This window comes from Amblyomma americanum, chromosome 9 (assembly GCF_052857255.1).
Source record: "Amblyomma americanum isolate KBUSLIRL-KWMA chromosome 9, ASM5285725v1, whole genome shotgun sequence".
In the NCBI taxonomy this organism is placed as follows: domain Eukaryota; kingdom Metazoa; phylum Arthropoda; class Arachnida; order Ixodida; family Ixodidae; genus Amblyomma; species Amblyomma americanum.
In genome coordinates, this window is record NC_135505.1 from 139,965,861 (window position 1) to 139,991,020 (window position 25,160).

Consider the following 25,160-nt stretch of genomic DNA (forward strand, 5'->3'; position numbering starts at 1 on the left):
CCGTTTTGTGATGTGACATGCGGGAATGAGAAATGTCATAACGTTGACGAACCCTTGATGCATGTTTGCTGAGATAAAACACCCTCTGAACTCCGATATTTTGGTTTAGGAGCGTTTGACGTCCCAAAGAGACTCAGGCTATGAGAGACGCCGTAGTGAAGGGCTCCGGAAATTTCAACCACCTGGGGCTCTTTAACGTGCACTGACACCGCACAATACACGGGCCTCTACAGTTTTGCCTCCATTGAAATTCAACTGCCACGGCCGGGATCGAACCCGCGTCTTTCGGGTCAGCAGCCGAGAGCCATAACCACTGAGCCAGCGCGGCGGGCAACTCTGAGAATGAAGCATAAAGGGTTCAGAAGTTAAGAATTCTCGCGCGGATTCTGTGACCTGCTACCGGTGACATGAAGCTTACCTGCCGCGCCAGAAATTAAGTCCAACAATAATAAATAATAATAATTGGTTCTGGGAGAAAGGAAATGGCGCAGTATCTGTTTCATATATCGTTGGACACCTGAACCGCGCCGTAAGGGAAGGGATAAAGGAGGCAGTGAAAGAAGAAAGGTAGAAAGAGGTGCCGTAGTGGAGGGCTCCGGAATAATTTCGACCACCTTGGGATCTTTAACGTGCACTGACATCGCACAGCACACGGGCGCCTCAACATTTTGCTTCCATAAAAACGCAGCCGCCGCGGTCGGGCTCGAACCCGGGAACTCCGGATCAGTAGCCGAGCGCCCTACCCACTGAGTCAGCGCAGCAATGAAAACTTCGTTTTTGCACTTCCTGCTTGGTGAAGCCTATAGGATCACCCACGCGAGGCGTACTTTACAAAAACAGTCACGCCCCAGTTTCGGCCTTTACGCAACTCCTCGCTCTACAGGTTACCGTTATTTGGAATTCCGTTAAACAGTCTTCGCTGCAAGACAGGCGTGCTTCTTGAGAACACAAGACACGAGCGACCCCCCACGGTAGGAGGCGACTTCTAATTAGCATCCGGAGGACACGGCTGAGCCTGGGAGCTGCAGAGGAGCCCAGCTGACAGGGCTTGTTCGCCGGGGGAGTCCTCGTAAAGCCAATTACGAGCAGCCGCGCGTGAAACGGATCCTTTGCGAGACGCAGCGACCTCCTTGAGCCGCACTCCTCGCTCATTATATACTTGCTGCGCCGACTTGGGGCCGCGCAACGGAAGTGGAAATGACTGAAGGCCGTCCTTCGAAGACTGCAAAATAGCGGGTCACGAGGAAGAAAGCGGGACCCGCTGTGTAGGCGTGTCACGTTGTTCAAAGCGAAGTCGAGACGCGATGTGCCCCGAAGCGCTGACAAGTGTGGTGCGCCGGTTACTTTGGGTTGGCTGACAGTGTTCGCGTCAATGACCGACACTGGCTGTTTTCTTTGCAGCGAAGCCTGTGTGAAGGAACCTTTCTGTGGTAGACTAGTGCTCTGCTGCAACCTAAAAACTTCTGGTTCACCTGCTGTCCAAAGACAACATTGTCCAGGTGTAGGTTTTTGCCGTGACGAACATGTGGCGTGGAAGGCCCAGAGAAGCCACTACTTGTGACAATATGTGTCCTATAGGTACACTCTAAACACAAATTAGCTTATATAGGAGCAGAAAGGAAGCAAGCTGTCTTCTATCGCACTCGCACCAAGAGTGGAGGTCGCCGCTCGATGGCTTCTTGCCACTGCTCCAGTGTCCTCAGCACAGCCATCGCTTCTACGAATAAGGAGAGTTTGGCAGAGCTGTACTCCGGCAGACGCACCAGAGCGCCTGGGCTGAGGGCTCTAGGCCTTCTATTTCGTTGCACATTGACGGAGTATCTAGACGGAGTATCTAGGAAGAGTACAGGTGAGGAAAATCGACCCGGCTGCAAAAAGATCATTGCGCACCTGCTCGCAAAGCGGCGGAAATGGAATGGTTAGGCGCCTATCAGAGCACCCAAGAATTTCACGGCTCGTAGGGGAGGAGTGGTTTGCACCTATTTACGCCTAGCTAAGTGAACAGTCACAGTTGGAACAACTTGAAGAACTGCTCCGAGGTTTCGGCAATAGCTGCCACTGCTACCGAGTCGCGGTATGCAGCGAACCTATGACCATCCCCCCCTTGTGGACTCTCTATACTGCTCCTGGTGGACATTAGACCACGGCATGGTACGAGACAAAGGTCGCCAGCAGCATCCCCTCGGGAGACGTCGTTCTACAGCAGTGAATGCCGAGCATCTTGCGGGAGCGGGAGAAAGCTGTGTCAATGCGACCAGTGTCTTCCTAGCGCGGAAGGATGTCGAAAAAATAAAGACGGAGTGATGCCTTGTCTCGAGCTGCACCGCAGTGCACACGGGATCGAGCTTGTTGGCTTCCGGGAGTGGCAAAGGCCAGAAGTATGGTTATGTCTCCCTCTCAGTTCCGGAATAGCAGCCTCTATTCCGGAATAGCAGAGGGACGTGTGAAGAACTCACTTGTGGCAAACACGTTTTATGGTTTATGGTTTATGGGGGTTTAGCGTCCTAAAGCGACTCAGGGTATGAGGGACGCCGTAGTGAAGGGCTCCGGAAATTTCGACCACATGGGGTTCTTTAACGTGCACTGACATCGCACAGCACACGGGCCTCTAGAATTTCGCCTCCATCGAAATTCGACCGCCGCGGCCGGGATCGAACCCGCGTCTTTCGGGCCAGCAGCCGAGCGCCATAACCGCTCAGCCACCGCGGCGGCCAAACACATGTTTTCAGAACTGGAGAGAACTGAGGCATTCTTGTGGCGAACGCGATTGCGACGCGCCTCAAATCGTGCGCGTCGAGAGGTGTGAAAAGGTCAACAGGTTTACGCGTTTTGGATTGTGAACTCCTGCGGCATGAGCGAAGGAATGTTTTTGTGACTGGGTCGCGTGATAACGTGTGGCATACACACGACAGCGTGGAATGCTGCGAATGTAGACGGTACTGTACGCAAAGAACAACTGCAAGCAATGCGAACAAATCGGACGCATGAGCTTGTAAACATTTCTTTAGAGCAAATTATTTTCTGTACGCTCTTAAGTTAATCCGCGATCACGAAGCTTTCAGCTCGAAACACAAACAATAACTTAACATCGGCAGCAGATGTTTAAGGAACGACAGCGAAAACATGGCAGCTCAGGCACACAACCGATTAGCCGTAAATGTCTCAAGAACACGTGCATGAAAAATGGGGTTTTTGAGGTATAGAGAACCCGACCGCGGCGGCTGCGTTTTTATGGAGGAAAAACGCAATAGGCTCCCGTGTGCTGTGCGATGTCAGTGCACGTTAAAGATCCCCAGGTGGTCGAAATTATTCCGGAGCCCTCCACTACGGCACCTCTTCCTTCCTTTCTTCTTTCACTCCCTCCTTTATTCCTTCCCTTAGGGCGCGGTTCAGGTGTCCAACGATATATGAGATAGATACTGCGCCATTTCCTTTCCCCCCAAAACCAATTATTAATTATTAATCAAAGAGAAGATATCTGCAGCATAGTAATACTAGTGCGGGCGGACGTCAAGAAACAGAATAATCAAGTCAACTTTTAGAATTTAGTCAGCGGCTTTACTACTAAGAAATATTTGCCTGCTTTCCGACGTCCGCCACCACTTGTATCACTGTGTCGCAAAAGCTTCTCTTTACTTCAGAGGCCTAATTTTTCAAAAGTAGTGATCGGCATCCCTGAAACACGTGGTATATGCAGAGGGCGCAGGTATACGATCACGACTTAATTCTCTCCGTCGTCAGTAACAATTGGTAAGCATAGTATTGAAAATCGCTGGCTTGAATACCGCGGTTTCTGTTTCGTATTTATATGTTAATCTTCTGCATCATTATTAATTGTTTAAGGAAATTTCAGTATCCATAACCTGGGGAGAAATAAACGCTACGCTGTTACACAGAGTGAATTCTTAAATGCAGGGAAAGCTGATTTTGTTTTCTCCATTCATCAGCGAAGGAAGAATGTTTATTTGCAGCACACATAGCCGCTCTTGCTTTTAGCGATCAGTGCATCGTATCCCTTGCTTCGGGCTGAACGTATTTATATTATTTAACTGTAATTGATTAAGACAGCCGGAGATCGTGATTATGCTATGTCAGGGCATAATATTCTCCTGCCTCTATTTCTTGTTTTCATTCCTGATATCATTGCTTCCACTTTTCCTGCATTCATATTGTAAGGATGCATAGATGGACGCTAATTATATATAGTAAGGCGAAAGCCTTTAATGGCTCGGACTCGCGGTGTCCGTCCGTCCGTCCGTCCGTTACGCTCTACAGCAACATCCAGCAACTCGTTAAGAAAAAAAAAGCCTTTGTGCACGATGGGATTCGATCCAAAAGGCGTCGAATCAGACGGGTGCCTTCTAAACGCCCTCCAGTGTCTCCAGCATTTAAGATGCAAAAACAAATCTGTACTTAATCAACATCTTAACCACACATCAGTGACACAAGCAACAACACCGCGCTAATTGCTTTCGCCTCACCGCACTTTAGGTCAACAAAGTGCCCCCTGAATTTCTTTTTTACTTAATGTAGAAGGAATGTAAAAAGTCGGTGATTAAAAAACCAGAGCTTTACAATAATGCAACGCGGTTCGAAAACTTCTGCAGACGTTGGGAACATACTGCGAAGATTTGCTGACCGATCATAATATATCGCATGTTAGGATTCGTTTATTCTAAAAGCTACAGAAATATTGAAACCGCTTATCGCTGTAGTCAACAAACGCAATCGGCCTTAAGTTGTTGACAATCATCCCGCATTCTATGAAGTTTTAACTTTGTTCTTGGTTTGGTCTTCTGGTGATGATGCTTTCTCGTTTTATGCTTTTCGTACAATGTTCGCGCTTTATTTGGTGTGATGGCGTGATGCATTATGCTATTAACTCTATTCACTGTAGTAGTTATGATGTTCGGTATTAACTTCGCTCTAACAATATTTAGGCTTTTTCCTCTTCAATGCACAAACCAATACCTTGAAGCCGCCACGGTGGCTCAGTGGTTATGGCGCTCGGCTGCTGACCCGAAAGACACGGGTTCGATCCCGGCCTCGTCAGTCGAATTTCGATGGAGGCGAAATTCTAGAGGCCCGTGTACTGTGCGATATCGGTCAGTGCACGTTAAAGAGCTCCCAGGTGGTCGAAATTTCCGGAGCCCTCATTACGGCGCCCCTCATAGCCTGAGTCGCTTTGGGACGTTAAACCCCCATAAACCACAGCAATATCCTGAAGTGAAATAAATAGATAAAAATACAAAAATCGCGTAAATTTACCACGCGCAGGCACTACCGTCATCGGTGACGAGCAAGTTTGCTCAGAGGAAAATTGATCGGTGGGAAATATGCGCTTCATACACTTATCGCGCGTTGACCGAACAGGTTATCATTAGTGCATTGATTGATGAGTGTGTAGAAGGCGTCTATCATCCACATACGACTAGTGAGAGCTCGCAGACAAGGGCCCTGTAGCCGACATAAGACAAGGCAAGCTGCTTTCGGCAGCGAGAAGGCAACGCGAACGAGAAGCGGTAAGGGAAAGGGGCCCCTGGGCCGAGTCAATCACGGGCCGTTACAAAGTGTTGTTGTAAGTCTCCCGGCCGCGCTTCGGGAGAGGAAGCTACGCCGACATCCAGTTCCAAGCACTGTCTGTCTGGTGGAAGCATCAGCCGTGTCTCGGTTTTTCACTTCTGTCCTGAATTTTGAGTAGAGCGTAAAAAAAGAAGAAAAGTGGCAGGGTTTTATGGTAGAGTTTTAACGTAGTTGAACCGAGCAAACGTGCAAAAGCATGCGTTCATTCTCGGCCTCTTCTGTCAGGCACCTGCATGTGCACGCAACCGCGTTTCTCGCTCTTCATCTTCACACCCTCTCTCCGCTCGACGGCAGCTGGCGCGACGCTCTCCTCCCATTGGCTACAGCTGGCGCGACGCTCCTACGAGCTTACCCGAGTTACTCCGAGCTTCACACAAGATTCTTGGTTGGAACCGCGTTAAGAAGTGCTTTCGTCATAAAATTCAAAGCGTGCTTACGTAGAATGTGACTCGAGTGAAGCGGCATCTGACTGGGAGTCATGGTCTTGTTAAGAGGGTCAATTAGTCATGCGGCCCGTTGATGAGTCGCATTCATTGACCCATAATGGGTTACACGGGTTATGAAAAGAGACCGATCACAAGATAACCGCCACGGTAGCTCAGTGGTTATGGCACTCGGCTGCTGGCCCGAAAGACTCGGGTTCGATCCCGGCCGCCGTGGTCCAATTACGATGGAGGCGAAATTCCAGAGGCCCGTGTACTGTGAGATATCTGCTCACGTTAAAGAACCTCAGGTGGTGGAAATTTTCGGAGCCCTTCACTACGGCGTCCCTCATAGCCTGAGTCGCTTTAGAAAGTTAAACCCACATGAACCAAACCCCTTCCTAATGCGAAGGCAAACATCAGCATGCAGTTGTGAATGTTCATGTATAAATAACAACACAGTAGAGTTTCAGCCTCACCTATACGGTAAACACGGTAACTACGGCAACTGCTTCCGTGCAGCAGATGTGGCCAGGCAAGCCTGGCAACGGTGGCAACGACCACGCGTTACCGTATTTGCTGTACGGCTGTCCGGCTGTGCTAAATCTCTCTATTTCCGCGGTGTTGCAGGCGTCTACCATGTTCTCAAGCTCCTGTGACTGTTTCTGTTCTTGTGGATTTACTTTTGCTGTGGTATCCTTTGCGTTTCCTGATAGGGGAACCTGCGCTGCCAAGGTGGCACGGCAGTTGTTCCATTCGGTGACTCAAAACTGCTTTTGTCAGCCGCTTGGGCCGCTGCAAACGCGAGAACACATTTTGCGCGATTAGATACCCGCGTTTGGCTGACAGAAGTCATTGCCTATAGCTCCTCTCGGCGTAGCCCGGATAGCTGACGCACGGCACGTGCGCCTTGGACAGAGCGCGGAGGCTCACGCCAATAAGCGCCTGAAGGTGGCGCGGAAAAGTACTAAGAGTACTAACCAAAACTGCTTGCTCTTCTCGCTAGGCAGTGTTATGGCGCTGCAATCGGCACCGCAAACTTCAGCGCAAGTTCCCCATGCCGGCTTCTGCGTAGCGCGAGTAAATCATGACTAGTTGACGACGCGCAGAGAAGCATCACAGCCCGGGCAAGCACGATCGTATATAGCGTGCTGCCACTTGCTCCGTGCGTGCGCCTCTTACGGCGCGCAATGGGATCCCGGCATCAGGGCCAAGAGGATCGCGTCACTTCCAGCAAAGGTCAGTGTACATGCGGGGGCGTCCGTCAAGCCGTATCTTTCAGGGGTGCTTTACTCTAGGCGTAAGTGCTACAGGCAAAACTGGGCTTACGTGAGCGAAGAAAAGATAGCCGGACAGCGACGAAGATTGTGGGTCGTCTCGCTTGGCTGCGTGTGTTTCCAGCTTTGAGCTGGCTTCGTGGGCGTTTCTAAGGTGCAGTGCGAAGATGTGCAGGTCGGAGCTAAGCCATCGTAATTTTTTTTAAATTCTGTAATGTTCTGATTTACATCACGTAAACCGAGGCAAAGCAAGCAAAAGATGGTTTTCCGCCCGTCTATGACCTGCTCTTCCTGAACAATAAAAAGATGCTTATGCATTAAAACACTGTATCGCATGCATTAGGGCTCCCATACCTTGTGAAGATTACAGGAATCGAAGAAAAAGAAAAAAGAGAAAATAATTTTCGTAGCACTACTTGGAGAACAGGGGCACGTAATTGATGCTTGAGTTTTAAAATAAAAATGTAGGAAATAATCATCGACTTTCACAGCAAATTGAAATAAACTTCAAACAGGTTTATGCGCGAAACAAGCAAGATAATAGGAGACAGCATGTCGTAAAGAAGGAACAACACCATTATGGAAGTTTCATTCTTTTTTTGTTGTAAACAAAGCAAGACTCCTTAGACAAGCTTTTTAAATGTCTCTGGGCCAAGATTTTCTGGTAATAAATTTTCAATCGCCGGGAAGTTCCAAGCATATGCGGAATAAGGAATGTAACTTCTAAAATCCGTAATTAGTTCGAGCTTTTGAAATGTTCTATGCCGAAAACTGTAACCGATATGAGTCAGGTAAGTTTGCTGAAATTCCTGTGTGTTTGTTTTCGCCAGCTTCTGAATCAGAATCGCTAGTTTCTTTCTGTACAGTTGAAAGTGTACAGCATATGGAGCCTGTATAGAGCCTCTACAGTATGTACCCTGTATTTAGCCGGTATAACCTTCATTTCTAGCCCCTTTTCTGTGCGTCACAAATTACTGAATTTGTTAACTGACTGAGTGACTCACTGGTTGGTGGGCATGAAAGGCAATAATTTTTGAACGTGTAGTGATGTTCATTAGAGAAGACGTTTTGGCACGTTGGTATTACATTATGAATACAGGGGGTGATTCCTGAGGGAATTTTTATTGGCATAAAATAAGAAATGTCAGCCAAGAAAATTAAAGAAATCAATTTGCAAGAATGACGTTTCTTCATAATGTGCCAGCGACGTCAGAAGTTCCAATTTTTCGTGCGATAATATAATGGAAGCTTCGCCTACACACAAGTCCAGGATTCTTGTACATCAATTTGAATTGTTAGGCAACTGCGGAATATTGTAAGGTGCTGCTATGGAAATGTCGAAGGTAAGGGTCCATTCTTCCTTCTGATGCGTAGCAAAATCTTTCCTTTTTAGTTTTTCCATCGCTCTCATCAAGTAGTTAATACTGCCATAGAAATCCAACGGGGAATGTTTATGACGATAGCAAAAACTTTATAGCAATAAAATCCAGCTGCTGAGGTGAGATCTACGTGTATATTGATCGTTATAGTGAAATTTCGCGATATATGAAAAAAAAAACATATACAACTTCCTATGGAAAAATAAGCGTGTACAGAATTCATATCCCGCGTCAAACCGAAACTCGTCGTGCATACTGCATGCCAGCCAAGTTACATTCGATAACCGTCGATTTCTTGTAGCATAAAGTACAAGTGTTACGTGATGTACTGGAATTCTGGTGTTCAAATTCTCGGCGCATGCAGTCTGCTTTTGTGTGCACTGATAATTAGCGTTGTGTAATATATAAGCCATGCAAGCATGTTTTTTACGGAACATCGCGAGACACACTGCAGACATTCTGGTCAAGTTCAAATCCGGACACTTTCAGTAACCAAAAAAAAATGTTTCCTAACCGCTTCCTAACCGGTAGCATGCACTTGCTGGCATACTTTGAGAAGAAAATTTTCTAATTACTCAACAATCTTCGGCGATCCTCGAAACCAATAATGCAGAAAAGTAGTACTAATAGAACTGTTTTCCTGCATCCTTGGTTTCAATGATCGCCGAAGGTTGTTCAGTAATTAGGAAATTTGCTTCATAAAGTATGCAATAAAGTGAATGCTAGCGCTTAGAAAGACGTTTGTAAAGAGATTTTGTTGTATTCAGTATGTTATTGTTGATAGTGGCTATTTATTCATAAACTAACAATGGAAGGAAAAGATGTTGCTGACAGCGGCATCTGCCATCGAAACCTGAAGCGCCCGAGCTGCCACCGTTAGGAATAAAAAGACAAGGAGAGGGAAAGACAGGGAGGAGAGATAGTGAGAAAGGATAGGGGTAGGGGGTAGTACACACTATGTACAAATACAGAAAATGGAAATAAATGTGGGATGCCGCGCCGCGCATGATCGGCGTCTGTTCAGTGTCAGTATCCCCATTCTCGCTGCAAATTATGCAGAAAAGTAGTAATAATAGAGGGCGCCCCAGCAATACCCCTACCGCATGGCGAGTGTGTATGACGCGTGCGCAGGTACGCCAAAACACGGAAGCACGGGAAACCAAAGCTTCTTGAAATGCTGTGGATAAGATCGGCCACTAAAAGACCCGCAATACGAGTTAACCAACGAAAACACGCGAAAATGCATGCTCTTTCTCGTTTCCGGCCTCGCCTGCGTGAGCAAGTGGTATGGGTCCCGTTTCGATACAAATGCGCTGACTCATAAGTATCGGCGCACGCCAAGCAAATGGTTGCTCACCCGAATCCTACACGAGTGTCAACAAAAAGACAAAACGCATTGGCATTTCATTTCATGCGTTCGCGTTTCATTCCGGTTGATGAAACAGCATCAGACGGAGGAATAAATAGAAAAAAAAAAAACAGAATTAGCAAGAAAAAGAAACACCTGGGCCGTTTGCGCTCCTCCTTTGGTGCTAACAAATAAAAACACCTGATTTGCTGAATCCTAGCCTACCTCTCCGCCAACAACAACGTAGAGGCAGAAAACATGATGGCATTTGGCAACATAACCCATATTGCCGCGAATCTTTGTAGTGTTTGTCCATTCTTCAAAGCTGCCGGCAGGTTGCTTCGTCGCTTCGTCTGCGATGCAAGACGCGGCTAGAGTTATCTCGATTGATCGCATCCAGGCGGAACTGATTCTACTTGTTCTAGAATGTTGTAGTATCTTCGCACGCTTTATCTCGAAAGTTCGCTATCAGCTTTAAATTGAGCACGGCCGAGAGAGGCGGGCATTCTGTTCGACGACCGCCGAGCACGCTTGTTGCTTTCGCCGCCGCCGAGTCATTCAGTCCATTCTGGGCGCAGGTCAGCCCAGTAAACAGTTTTCTTTTAGAAGAACTTTTGGCCGCCTTCCCCACTGCTTCGCCTGCCGTCAGCGCTACGTGACAATATTTTAACATAACCCAACGGCAACGTAAGAAGAGAAAGCATGTCTGCATGGGGACAACATGACCAGAGATGACACATTCTCGGGAACATGAACTACCTGGATCACATGGCCCTTGGGTGTATGAGGCCCACCTGGGTACGTTTAGTGCCGGAGGCGAGGGTTTTGCTTGTCGACATACCACACCGTTTATCTGATGAAGGAATCTCATTAAATGCGGGTGCAAAGCGAGAAGTTTACCGGACTCAAAGCACCAATCGACAATGAGCTGCTCGTTGACCGTTCATTAAAGGTATACAGCGAGTGGAACTAAGACAAAACAATTGTTCATCGAGTGCTGTCCCGCCTGTCTCTCTCGTGTGTTTTTCCTCGTGCACTCTCCAAGTACATAAGCAAAACGAAATTCGCCGCAAGGTTCATCGCGTCAGGTTCCAGGCGAACGCTAACCGAAACTGAATCAACAAGAGGGAGAACCGAAACTGTCAACACCGACAGGTGCAGGGTTCGAACCGAACGACCACAGCCCTCTCTCGCTGTTCGCAGCAGTTGCGAGGCTGATAAGGCGTGACTAGGCTGGCTCACTTACCGGGGCGGTACGTAGCGCGGGGCCGTGCGCTGCTGGCGGGAAATCTCACCTCCCTCGCGAACAAGCAAACCAAAACACAAGAGCGAGAATCTTCCTCTGGTCGCTGGGTGCCAGGGTTGGTGGGCCTTGGCGTACGCAGCGCGCGCGGCTGCGGGCCAACGACGAAGTGGAAAGGAGGTCTTATGGGAGAGGATGAACGTATACGAAAGAGAAAGAAAGATAGGTGAGGGTGCGACTGATAGGAAGGGTGCAGCAAGGGGAAGGCGGAGAGACCGAGAACGTGAGATGCAGCGAGCGACCCTCTTTCTGCTTTCTTTTGATGTTTGCGCGCCCAGGAAAAGAAAGGCGGCCGAGGGCGCTGCTGTAGAATGTGGTGGTGGGAGCATATGCCAGAGAGCGCGCGGGCGCTTCGACATCTCGCTCCGTTCGCCAGAAAGCCGGGCCATGCTCACTGCCTACGCGTGTGTGAGTGTGTACCACAAAGCGAAGAACTGTCCCGCAGAGCAAGCCAAAAAAAGAAGCTGAGAAATCCTCCGGGGACGTGGTGAAGAATATTAAAGACTAGAAAAGAGATAGTGGGGAAGAGAGCGTGGACCCTGACTGCGCTCAGGGACGCAGCTTCGTCCAGTCCCCAGCTGCGTTTCGCTCGAGCGAGGAGCGGTTGAAAGGTGGAATGAAAAACCAACATGGCACTTGTCGTCGAGGTGATGAACGCGGCGACGCCCGCGCTGAGGAGGAACTTCGCCTGGCACAGATTCTGTGCGGCCCGTCCTTAGCTCGGTTCCTTTGTTCTCGAGGAGCTCGTTTTCCATTGTCTCTGCCCTTTCCAGCCCCTTTATTCTTTTCTGACACATTTGCCGGCGCCGGTGTGAGTGATGTATATAGTTGCGGGAACCGTTGTGTTCCTGGTAAGAGGACAGGTACAGAGAAGCAGGCTTCAAGGAAGCGTCGTCGTTTTGCATACCGGAGCACGCTGTATATGGCGGTGTTTCACTGTTCTTACATACATTGAATATCATTAATTTTTACTAGCTTAATAATAATTGGTTTCTTTTGGGGGGAAAGGAAAGGGAGCAGTATCTGTCTCATATATCGTTGGACACCTGAAGTTCGCCGTAAGGGAAGGGATAAAGGAGGGAGTGAAAGAAGAAAGTAAGAATGAGGTGCAGTAGTGGAGGGCTCCGGAATAATTTCGACCACCTGGGGATCTTTAACGTGCACTGACATAGCACAGCACACGGGCGCCTTAGCGTTTTTCCTCCATAAAAACGCAGCCGCCGCGGCCGGGTTCGAACCCGGGAACATTACTAGCTTCACATGAAATTGTTTTTTTCGCACTAATTTTTGGGTCTTTTCGCCTTCATGTGTATTAAGGGCACAATGAGGAAAGCGCCATCTAATTTTTATTTTTAGTACAAAATACGTTAATATCTCGTTCAGTGTGCTTCGACGTCTGTCCGGCAGGAATAGACGCACTCTTGGCAGAGGTAATTGCATTGATGAGTTGGCACGCCCCTCTATTCAAACTAGTGACGTCTACTTGGGAAAGGATTCCGTGATCACCGTTTTGAAGGGAATGACGGTGTAGCGCCTGGCCTCTGGGATCCGGGCCCTAAAACTGAGCCGACGAAGCGCACTTTACTTGCGGAATCGGCCGGTGATGGCGACACCTGTATGAAATTTTCCGGCCGATTCTAGTTTATAAAACCTTTCTTTTCAGAGAAATTCGCGTCTTTGTCTTTTAAGTGCCGTTACTTGTAGATACAGGCCAGCTTTCATTTTCTCTCAATGTCCCTTTACCATGGTAATACCGAGGGGATAAGAGCGTCCGCAAAGATAATGAATTTCTACAATTTCGTTTTTGCTTACTCCTACATGCCCCGCCGCGGTGGCTCAGTGGTTAGGGCGCTCGACTACTGATCCGGAGTTCCCGGGTTCGAACCCGACCGCGGCGGCTGCGTTTTTATGGAGGAAAAACGCTAAGGCGCCCGTGTGCTGTGCGATGTCAGTGCACGTTAAAGATAATATAATAATAATAATAATAATTGGTTTTTGGTGGAAAGGAAATGGCGCAGTATCTGTCTCATATATCGTTGGACACCTGAACCGCGCCGTAAGGGAAGGGATAAAGAAGGGAGTGAAAGAAGAAAGAGAGAAATAGGTGCCGTAGTGGAGGGCTCCGGAATAATTTCGACCACCTGGGGTTCTTTAACGTGCACTGACATCGCACAGCACACGGGCGCCTTAGCGTTTTTCCTCCATAAAAACGCAGCCGCCGCGGTCGGGTTCGAACCCGGGAACTCCGGATCAGTAGTCGAGCGCCCTAACCACTGAGCCACCGCGGCGGGTTTTAAAGATCCCCAGGTGGTCGAAATTATTCCGGAGCCCTCCACTACGGCACCTATTCTTCCTTTCTTCTTTCACTCCCTCCTTTATCCCATCCCTTACGGCGCGGTTCAGGTGTCCAAAGATATATGAGACAGATACTGCGCCGTTTCCTTTCCCCAAAAAACCAGTTAAAAAAAATTACTCCTACATTAAAAAAGAGAGGAAAGCTGATTTGTTGATAGAAGCACGACTATTTGATTAGAATCCGCTGATTGAGACAATGAGTGATGTTAACGAACGATTGAACTGAGGTTGCGTATCAGACACCTTCTAAAAGTCTGCAGCTAAATTTAAGTTTAGCAATGCTAAAGCATTAGATAGCTCATCGACACCAAAACCACACGTCGCTCAAAAAGTGGCAGCGTTACGAAGCTGGATGTGATTAGTTGAAAATGACTTGATGAAACGGTGCGACGTCATCAAAGGCAGGGGAATACGAAATGTAACTAGTGATAGTCATTACTAGTATTTACAACTGTACCAACTACAAAAGAAAAGTATAGAGCTGGAATAAAATGAAATTGAACCAAAATATAATTGGAATCGACTTGCTATGCTTCCGCGCCACTCGCAGGTAAGTTACGTAAGCGCCCCCTGTAATTTTTCCACGACCTTTTTAAATTTAACAGTGCATCCATTGAAATTTGAGGTTGTTTAGGCATTAATGCACAAGTGTGATTTAGCATTTCGCCTCCACAGAAAGAGCGGGCGCTACGTTCGGGTTCGAACACGAGACCTTGAGCTCAGCGGCCGAGTTCCATAACCGCCGAGATACTCCGGATATATTTTTGTAGCGATAGCTGTATTACGGTAGCATTTCGAGCCTTCAGCGTGGCGGCGCCGCTACCCTGTGGCTGCGCCGCCACGCTGTCACGTGGTTGCTCACGTGGTGCGGAGCAGCTGCCGTCGGCGCGGCGCCGTGGCTGATCACGTGGTTGGTCACGTGACCAAGTACCACTCTGCCAGCTGTAGCTATCGCGTCACTCCAGGTTTAACCAGAGCTAAACCACCGCCATTTTTTTTTTTGTCTCTGCTGAGCCATCGCAGCGAGTGTATGCCACACAGGGACCGGCAGTACTGTTGTACTGTGGTCGAAAGGGAACGTGAGAACTTCGAATGCATCGACTCTGTGCTTGTACCCAGTACTATGCGTTTTTATACTATCGCAGCCTGTGCATAATACAAAGAAGATAAGCCTTTGCTGTCGTGTGCGTTAGCCGACTTAACAAACCGCAAGGGATCTGCCCGGTGGATCATGCAGGGTGGACAGTTTAGAAGCTAACTTTACTGCTTAGACAGTGTTTTCACGCAAAGAGAAGCTAGTGTAATGATTGCCGGTGCCACCGATGACGTTATATATGTAATATAATTGGTTTTGGGGGAAAGGAAATGGCGCAGTATCTGTTTCATATATCGTTGGACACCTGAACCGCGCCGTAATGGAAGGGTAAAGAAGGGAGTGAAAGAAGAAAGGAAGAAGGAGGTGCCGTAGTGGAGGGCTCCGGAATAATTTCGACCACCTGGGGATCTTTAACGTGCACTGACATCGCACAGCACACGGGCGCCTTAGCGTTTTTCCTCCATAAAAACGCAGCCGCCGCGGTCGGGTTCGAACCCGGGAACTCCGGGTCAGTAGTCGAGCGCCCTAACCACTGAGCCACCGCGGCGGGTTCTCCTTTAGGTTTATTTGTGTTAGAATGTAATATATTGGCTTGCTTGGCTGGGTAGAAATATTCGCATGAATAAGCAAACTTGACATCGATTGCCCAGCATTACGAGGTGCGCGATGCCTTACGTAGGTTACTCCCTGCATTTTCAGTGGCGTCAGTTCTCTTTAATTCGCAGGGGTGATGGACAATTTTACAGCAAAACTGCTTATTTGTCTCGTTGCGGAATAAAGACGCGGAAGTATTAACACTGTTGTGCAGTGCGAGCGTGAAGCGAAACGCGAATAAGGAAACTGAACTCTTACACAAAAACCCAAGAACTTTAGTTGCCGGTGAATTAATACAGTCAGGCTCACGTAACAGTTGGCGTCCTTCACAAAAACAAAGTAAATATCTTGTGAGGTATAATTTTCAGTCGTACTGAAGTAAAGTCTTCTCGTGTTGCACCTCTCGTTTCCTGTGCGTTGCTTGAGCTTTATTTAACGCTGATAGTGCATCAGAACTTTAATGCATACCAGAAGTTGTAACAGATATAAGGCTCCGCGATGTTGGCTGGTGAAAAATAAAATAAAAACTTGGGGCCTTCTTAACCACATTTTTAAAGAAAATGAGACAGCATTTGAAAGTTGGCCAATCACGGAATAATTCAAAGGACCCCACAACATTGGGAGTAGGCCCACCTCACAAAGTTGAATAATGTGGTTTACTGGAATTAATAGATGGATTAATGTGAAACAGTGGGTATAATGGGTATATTAACGTGGATTATTGGGGAATAGCGTGGATTACGGTGGATCACGTAGATTGATTGGTTAAGGCAGAAATGGGGATATGGTTAATATAATCCCATATGATAATCTAATGCAAGGTACTCGTACATTTTAGTCCTCAGTAATAGTAATAATTGGTTTTTGGGGAAAGGAAATGGCGCAGTATCTGTCTCACATATCGGCCGACACCTGAACCGCGCAGTAAGGGACGGGAAAAAGAGAGACTGAAAGAAGAAAGGAAGAAAGAGGTGCCGTAGTGGAGGGCTCCGGAATAATTTCGACCACCTGGGGATCTTTAACGTGCACTGACATCACACAGCACACGGCAGCCTATTGCGTTCCGCCTCCATCGAAACGCAGCCGCCGTGGTTGGGTTCGAACCCGGGAACACATATTTTCAAATTTGTTGTGCTGATGTTGCAACCTTGTCGGCCAATAAAAGGAATTTAAAAGAATAGCTCTGTCTATGGCCGGAGTTGGAGCTGAGCCTGTCTTACAATGTAACACGGCCGCCGCAGCTAGGTTCGAGCCCGGCATCTCTGGCAAAGCAGCCCAGTGCTCGGGAGTTGAACGCCACGACCACTGAACCGTACGTCACAGACAAAACCAGCCAGAACCAAAGGAAAATCGAAATTGAAAATTGGTTTTTATGGAAAGGAAATCCGATCCGGAGTTTTCGGGTTCGAACCCGACTGCGGCGGCTGCGTTTTTTTGAGGAAAAACGGTAAGGCGCCCGCGTGCAGTGCGATGTGAGTGCACGTTAAATATCCCCAGGTGGTCGAAATTATTCCGGAGCCCTCCACTACGGCACCTCTTTCTTCCTTCCTTTATTCTTTCACTCTCTCCTTATCTCTTCCCTTACGGCGCGGTTCAGGTGTCCAATGATATATGAGACAGATACTGCGCCATTTCCTTTCCCCCAAAACAAATTATTATTAATTATTATTATAGGGAAAGGAAATGGCGCAGTATCTGTCTCACATATCGGCTGACACTTGACTGAAAGAAGGAAGGAAGAAAGAGGTGCCGTAGTGGAGGGCACCGGAGTAATTTCAACCACCTGGGGGTCTTTAACGTGCACTGACATCGCACAGCACACGGGAGCCTATTGCGTTTTGAATCCTTAAAAACGCAGCCGCCACGGTCGGGTTCGAACCCAGGAACTCCGGATCAGTAGCCGAACGCTTTAACAACTGCGGCGTCTCGTCCATCTCACGCGCTGGTCGCCTGTCATCATATCCACAACCTGGAGCACCTTACCACTTGGGAGGCTTGGGAGACCCTACTGCGCTCCGAGGACCCGGCCAAGCAAGCCATCGCCACAGGCCGGGCTGCCAGCGTCATGAGACTCCGGGACATGAACGTTTGAGTGCAGTGGGGCCGTGCGGGGGCCCAAGGACCTGCGCGTCCTAAACTCCCCTGTATGTAATAAAGTTTCCACCACCACCTATCTACAACCAAGGGCGAAATGAAAATTGTTTTTTGAGGAAAGGAAATAGCGCTGTAATTGTTCTCTCATCTCGGTGGACACCCGAGCCGCACCTTTATGGAAGGTAGGAGTGAAACGTCAGTGTGTGTGAAGCGAGCTCCCGTACTTTTATGAAAAACTTCTAGCTCACGGAGAAAAGTTGCTCTCCTAGGAAGATGAAATGTAAGGATTAATTTAATAAAGTTGGGCGCATTGTGAAACGCAACAGGCAATAAAGATTAGTGCACATCCATTAAGCAGGAACCGCGCAATTCACGCGCAACTTCCACACTAACTTGCTGCTATTGCGAGTGTTCTGGGCAGCAAATAATACGAGCATGTGCGGCGCTGATCGTGTCATAGATTCGCGGTTGAAGCGTTTTTTTTTTTGTTATCTATTCTGTATACCGGAGTTTGTTACGGCGACGGGTTTACTAGCCCCACTACGAGGAAAGCTGAGGATGATGCATAAACAGCTGTGTCCACGCCAGACGGCTCGAGTCGGCTACGTGGAATTAAGTTTTAAGGAGAGAGCTGTTATATATATATATATATATATATATATATATATATATATATATATATATATATATATATATATATACATAAATGCCCACGAAAGCGGCAGATTGGACAGCCGTCGGCATAGCTCAGTTGGTAGAGTACCGGACGCGACATTCGGAGGTCGTGGGTTCGGATCCCACCGGCGGAATGGTTGTTTTTTCTGCCGCTTCGTAACAAGTTTTCTTTAAGCCGCAGATTAATCGAAGTATTATTACGCCCACGCGCACGCACTTCACAAGTCTTCCCGGATCCAGAAATATGTAATGCAGAGAAGGGATACAGGAACGAAAACGGACTTAATTACGACGTTTCGGCCGGGACCCCGGCCGAAACGTGTGTCCCTTTTCTGCATTATATATATATATATATATATATATATATATATATATATATATATATATATATATATATATATATATATATATATATATATATATATATATAGTTAAGTAGAAATTAGATAAATAATAATAGATATAATTAGCAGTTTGCGGTTAGTATTCATTGATTAGGAATTAGCTGATTATAAATCGGTTAATTGGCAAATTAGTGGTTAACTAGTAATAGTAGTGGTTGCTGTAGTATGCCGCAACTGGTAACTCCGTACACGCTAATGCACTGTGCATGCTCAAGGCGACAGCAGACAATGCACCTGCGCTTCAGCCTACTGTGCACACGTGTCACGTCACTGAGTGGCGCCACCATGCAATCTTGCCAGACGCGCCCTGAACGCCGATCTGGATGTCGCCTAAACGCTCTCCTGTTTCCAGCAACCAAGCGTGCGCGCGGTAATGGACGTCAGTGAAAGTGTCGTGATGCGAACAATTGTGTAGTTTTTGAAGCGAAATTATTCCGGAGCCCTCCACTACGGCATATCTTCCTTCCTTTCTTCTTTCACTCCCTTCTTTATCCCATTCCCTTACGGCGCGGTTCAGGTGTCCGCCGATATGTGAGACAGATACTGCGCCGCTTCCTCTCCCCCAAAACCAATTATTATTATTAAGCGAAAAGCTTCACTAGGCTCGTCAACACCGGGCTTCGCGTGAGCCACACTACAGATTTGCCACAGCTGCGCATGCGCGAAACCGAGTGACGTCACGCGGAGCGCAGGTGGCCGCTGCTGCCGCAGCCGTCGCCGCCGCCGCGCGCTGCCTCCGTCGTCTGACCTTTCGCCATGGAAGGAGGAGAAGAAGACCCAGAAGTGGTAGCGTAGGAGTTGGCCCAAAAGCAGCGAAGATATGAAAAGTGCAAGGCTAGACAAGCGGCTGAAACGCCAGAATCACGAGAGGCACGCCCTTGCTAAACGTTTTTCGCTTCTAGATATCCAGGCTTAACACTTTAGCTAAGCCTCAGCCTAACTTTTTTAATCAACATCTTCACCACACATCAGCGACACCGCGCTAAAGGCTTTCGCCCCACCGCACTTTCGGCAACCAAAGTGCCCCCCCCCCCCCCTTGAATTTTTAGGGTTGATTTTGGTGAATTACAGGTGGATTTTGGCATATTCAGGTGGAGTAAGAGTGGATTATGTAGTATTAAGTTATATTACAGTGGATTGTGGTATATTACGCGTGTATTCTGGCGGATTGCAGTGGATTAAGACTGGATTACGTTGAAGAAAACTGCAGCGGAGTGGAATAAGTTGGATTACGGTTGATTAAGAGTGCATTAAATTGCATTAGGTTCCAGTATGGTGGATTAAGACTGGATTGGTTTTATTTATGGGGGGTTTATCGTCGCAAAGAAACTCAGGTTATGAGGACGCCGTAGTGACGGGCTCCGGAAATTTCGACCACCTGGGATTCTTTACCGTACTCTCACATAGCACAGTACACAGGCCTCAGGAATTCTGCCTCCATCGAAATTCGACCGCCGTGGCCGGGATCGAACCCGCGTCTCTCGGGTCAGCAGTCGAGTGCCATATCCACTGAGCCACCGCGGCGGCATTAAGAGTGGACTACATTGGGTTAAGGTGCAGTAGGTGGATGAAGTTGGATTAAAGTGAATTGTGGTAGATTACTGGTGAATTCTGGCGGATTACTGTGGATTCAGGGAGGATTACGTGGGATTAAGTGGGACAAAGGGGCATTAGGGTGCACAATAGGTGGATTGCAGTTTAATTTTGGGTGGATTAAAATGCAGGCAATGCTTTAGCCTTCATGGCAGGTAAGTAGCCTTAATTGCCCTCTGCCATTTTTTTCCCTTGTGCATATCTCCCCTCGCCTCAGTGGCTCAGTGGTTGCTGAGATTGGCTGCATAGCCCAAGGATGCCGGATCAATTGTGCGCGTACGCGCACGCACGCGCTAATGCACACATGCAGACACACACAGCATCTCGGACGAGGTTCGTGCGGGGAATGTCGTGCAGCAGTGAGAGTGTGGGAAGCATCAGCACTAAGCAGCCGTCCCCTCCTCCTCAATTTGGGACCAGTGAAGGTTCTGAACGAATCCTTTAACTAAGCCGTAGCTATAGTGTCTGTGACAATTTTTTTTTTCGCACCTTATCTTGTCACTTCTGCCTACACTTCCTTTTCTATCGGCACGTGTTCAATTGATGGCGGTCCAATTGATGGCAATTTACAGGTCCGCGCACTGTGTTTTTCCTTTGTCCGCCAGTTACTGCTGCTCCGTAAACATCACTAAGTGGCGGGTGTGAGTTGTGACGCAAGTAAAATCGTCGTATTCAGATGGACATCGCACAAACGATTATAGAGTAGAGATAGTGGGCGTTGTGGAGAGCGTGGCATTTGTGGTCACATGATCCGCGTAGATTTGGTGTGTGAGTTTTCTCGTGGCAGCTACGATGCAGTTATGCGACTCTCAGTTCTTCAAACTACGTGAGCCACTGGAAAAGGTGGGAGATATACCCTAAGAACCACTGCATCCCTCAGAGGAGGAGCATGATCTTCGTTCATCGAGCCCTACTTTTGTCTCCGTTCAACAGATGGCGCTTCGAGAAGCGAGATCCTGCCGCTACCACCGCCGACCCTCCGGAGCAAAACGAGCTTCCGCCAGATGCCCCAGACAGTTGTCCCACATACCAGCACCAAGGCGGTCCGCGCGGGCCTGTTCCGTCCTTGAGGGCGTTCGCTAATTTAGAAAGTGATCTCGCCAGAGCTGACCGCAAGCGTGATTAACGAGCCGCAAGTGCTCTCGCCTCGCTAGAAGGATCACGCTCTCACGCACTCGTGGCGGGAGGGCATCGCTCAAGGACGTTAAGCAATGAGGCGGCGATAGCCACGACTTAAGAGTTAAGTGCGCAGCCACGTCGGGGAGAGAGCGAGCATTCGTATCTATAACGCTCAACTAGCCCGCCGTCCTGGTCGCGACACGTTTCCTGGTGTGGGCGTCAAGTTGTTTGGACGCTCGCGGTGTCAAATGCTCAGACCCGTATAGCGTCTCCGTCTGCGTGTGGAGACATACGGAGCCGATAGAACGGCTCTCGGAGTCGAGACGTTTTATCTTTGCAGCCTTTGCCTCTCGTATGCCAAGAAGCACGTGCAGAGAAGCAGGTCTCCAAGCAACCGCCTCCTCGTGTCAGGCCTAAAAACATTACTCATGAAAAGAGCCCCGGTAGCTCCGGGAATAGTTGTGGGGCACCTTGTAATGGAAATGTATATGAAGTGCTCATAAAGTAGAGTGACACCCACAAGAAAAGAACTTACTAGCGCTTTGCCTTTTGTTCAATGTTTACCAATATATGGTCTGTCGCTGTTACCGATCAGCACTGACGCTAAACAATGTCCCAAGCAGCACAGCTCATCGGCCCAATACTGCAACAGGATGGTCCCATCCTGGTCCTTTGTAGGGCCAACTTTGCCAATACAGCTCCAATGTTGGGCCAATTACTTGTGCTGCTTGGGGTAACAGATGCTGGAGTTAGCTCTGACAAGGACTATAGCCGCATCCGATTTACTCGTAGCGACAGTGTCTCGTCTTCCCTTTCTGTGTCGTTCGTGAAGTTTGCGCTGATTTGCTTCGTGACGTAGTCGCAGAGCTCGTAATAAGGTGTGTCAGTCTACTTTATGATGATGGTTATGGATATTTATGGCGCAAGGTTATCTATGGCCAAAGAGCACCACGACGCAAGGTATCTTCGACTTCTCAACGTGAGGTCAAAGACCCATTTCCCAAGAATTTCACTCTAAAAAAGCCGAGCACCAGGCCCGGGGAAAGCTTGTACCCATTGTATCACCGGTGGGTACCCGGCGACACTGGGGATCGAGCCCCGCACCTCCCGCATGCGAGGCGGGTGCTCAACCACTTGGCCACCACTGTGGTGACTTTATAATATGTCTTCAGCTTATAATGTCTTTTTCTCCTGATGTGACCCGTGGCTGCGCATCACTTTCGGCTTACTGAAGGTATTCAGCTGGAATTTAATCTCAGGACAAGTGAATGAATGTTTCTATAGTTCGCTTCCCTCAAAATGCGACTGCCGCCGCCGTGGTCAATCCATGACCATTGTGCTCACTGGTAGAACGCCACAATCGCAAAGTATTCGTGGCGTGGTTGCCACCGGTCACCGTGTCGTTGCTTGCCCACAAACGATGACTGAATATGAACGTGTAGGCCATTGCGAGTCTCGTGCCAAACAACTCAGTATGCGCAGTGTCCTTGGAAACGCGGCGTGCTACAGACCCTTTTGGCCGGTGAATGTGAATATGTAAGGAACTCATACCTCACTTCCAGGTTGGTGACGCTAGCGCTTAGAATATGTGTAATATATGCGCAAGGCTAAGATATATGAAAATGAGCCCCTTACCTACTTGCGATGAGCGCTTATTCAGAGGATATGAATGGGAAATGTACATACATTTATACTGCATAGGAGTAGTTAGCCTCTGCAGGCATGGTCCGCTTATTGCCGCCCCGAAGTGGGTGGAGCAATAGAGGTTAATTAGGTTCTTGGGAAAGATGTAGAAGTAAACGGGGCGCTCTGCGTTGGTCCCGCAACCAACGTTGTTGTACGTAATAGGTGTCCTGCTCAGTCCCGGCCAAGATTTAGAACCGTGGTTTTGTTGGAGCCAGATTAGCGCCTCCGACACTGACGCCCATCAGTCGTTGCGCAATCCGATTTTCTTTTTTGAAATCAGTAAGACAGTCTGGGCCGCTTTCTTATCCGTTTACCATTGCTCGCGCCTGACTATTTGTTCCCGTCACCCTGCAGTTGAAATCAGGAGCATACGAAACCGTGGAGGCACGCGTTAGATATTGATTATTCCGAAATTTGAGGCTTCTGGTTGCACCAGGCTCACGCATGTGGTGGTAAAGGTTCCAATAATAATAATAATAATAATAATTATAATAATAATAATAATAATAATAATAATAATAATAATAATAATAATTGTTTTTTTGGGGAAAGGAAATGGCGCAGTATCTGTCTCATATATCGTTGGACACCTGAACCGCGCCGTAAGGGAAGGGATAAAGGATGGAGTGAAAGAAGAAAGGATAATAGGTTCCGTAGTGGAGGGCTCCGGAATAATTTCGACCACCTGGGGATCTTTAACGTGCACTGACATCGCACAGCACACGGGCGCCTTAGCGTTTTTCCTCCATAAAAACGCAGCAGCCGCGGTCGGGTTCGAACCCGGGAACTCCGGATCAGTAGTCGAGCGCCCTAACCACTAAGCCACCGCGGCGGGGCGTTCCAAGTAGGGCGCCATCTAAGTTCGCTTTCCTTTGTACGCTGCCTGTCACTGAAATTTTAAGCTCGGAAGAATAGCTGAAAAAGTACGTTAGCCTGAGAAAAGGGCGAATGCCCTTATAAAAATGGTCTATAGGTAGTCTGTAGACTTCTTATAGACTCTATTGCCTTCCTATGGACATTTTTGTCTACTCATGGTCTATAGACTTTCTAGAACAAAAGTCTACTAAAAGTGTATGGCCATACATCTATACTTGTCTATACACTGTCTATACCATTTGTATCGCCCATAAACTGTTCACTAGGATTGGCCTATAGAGAGTCTATAGACTTTATAGATAGAAGTCTATGGACAGTCTTTAGACTGTCAATTTTTTTTTTGTAACGAATGGGAGTGCATGGAAGCTACCACAAAACATGGCGCTTGCTTTTTTACGAGGCTCTTCCGCTTGACGGGCAAAAAATGTGCCGTTTTTTCTAACGTCTGCGAAGCCGCTTTTTTGTGAAAGCTATGAGACCTGTAAAGGTGGCTTGACACTGCGAGCCATTGGCTTGCGGAACAATCGTCACGTCGCGTCCGATTTACGCTTCGTGAGGTCCGCGCCTGGCTCACTTGTGGAGAAAGGTTTGGTTTGGTTTATGGAGGTTTAACGCGTCAAAGCTACTCAGGCTATGAAGGACGCCGTAGAGAATGGCTCCGGAAATTTCTACCACCTGGGGTTCTTTAACGTGCACTGACACCGCACAGTACACGGACCTCTAGAATTTCGCCTCCATCGAAATTCGACCGCCGCGGCCGGGATCGAACCCGCGTCTTTCGGGCCAGCAGCCGAGCGCCACAACCACTAACCCACCGCGGCGGGTCTGCAGCCGAGCACCGTAGCCACCGAGTTACCACATGCGGCCACTTGAGGAGGAAGGCTAGGCGCTTGCCCAACTCATTATCACCAATGCTCGGACCTTCATATTGGTAGGGGATGATAAGAGAATTAGGCATGCGGACGGTCTTTTGCCATGTTACGTTCACCAACATCGCGAGCCTGGCGCAAACCTCACGGAGGGGAAGTGGCAAGTCACGTGACTCCAGGTCCGCATGCTAGTTATGTCTCTCGTGTGAATGAACCTTTAACAGGAGCTACAAGGGAGCTGTGAAGAGAGACTGTGATGCTGTCGCACACGGTCTGTCCTTACAAAAATTTCTTTAGACAGTCTATAGACTGTCCATAGACTCCTCTCTACAAAATCTAGATTCTCTGTAGGTAAACCCTAGAAAACAGTCTATAGGCAATACAAATCATATAGACGGTGTATAGACAGTTGTAGATTTATGGCCATACAGTTTTAGTAGACTATAGACCCTTAGTAGACTTTTAGTAGCCTGCCCATATACAGTCA

General features: G+C 48.1%; 1 protein-coding gene across 1 annotated transcript in view; it reads right to left on the reverse strand.

Moving 5' to 3' along the window:
* LOC144104619 (excitatory amino acid transporter 2-like) overlaps positions 1-11,410 on the reverse strand; it is a 47,532-nt gene extending 36,122 nt beyond the window's left edge. The window contains exon 1 of the mRNA XM_077637737.1: positions 11,256-11,410. The gene's annotated coding sequence lies outside the window, so the exon portion shown is untranslated. The remainder of the gene's footprint in view (positions 1-11,255) is intronic.
* Positions 11,411-25,160: the final 13,750 nt, after the last annotated feature.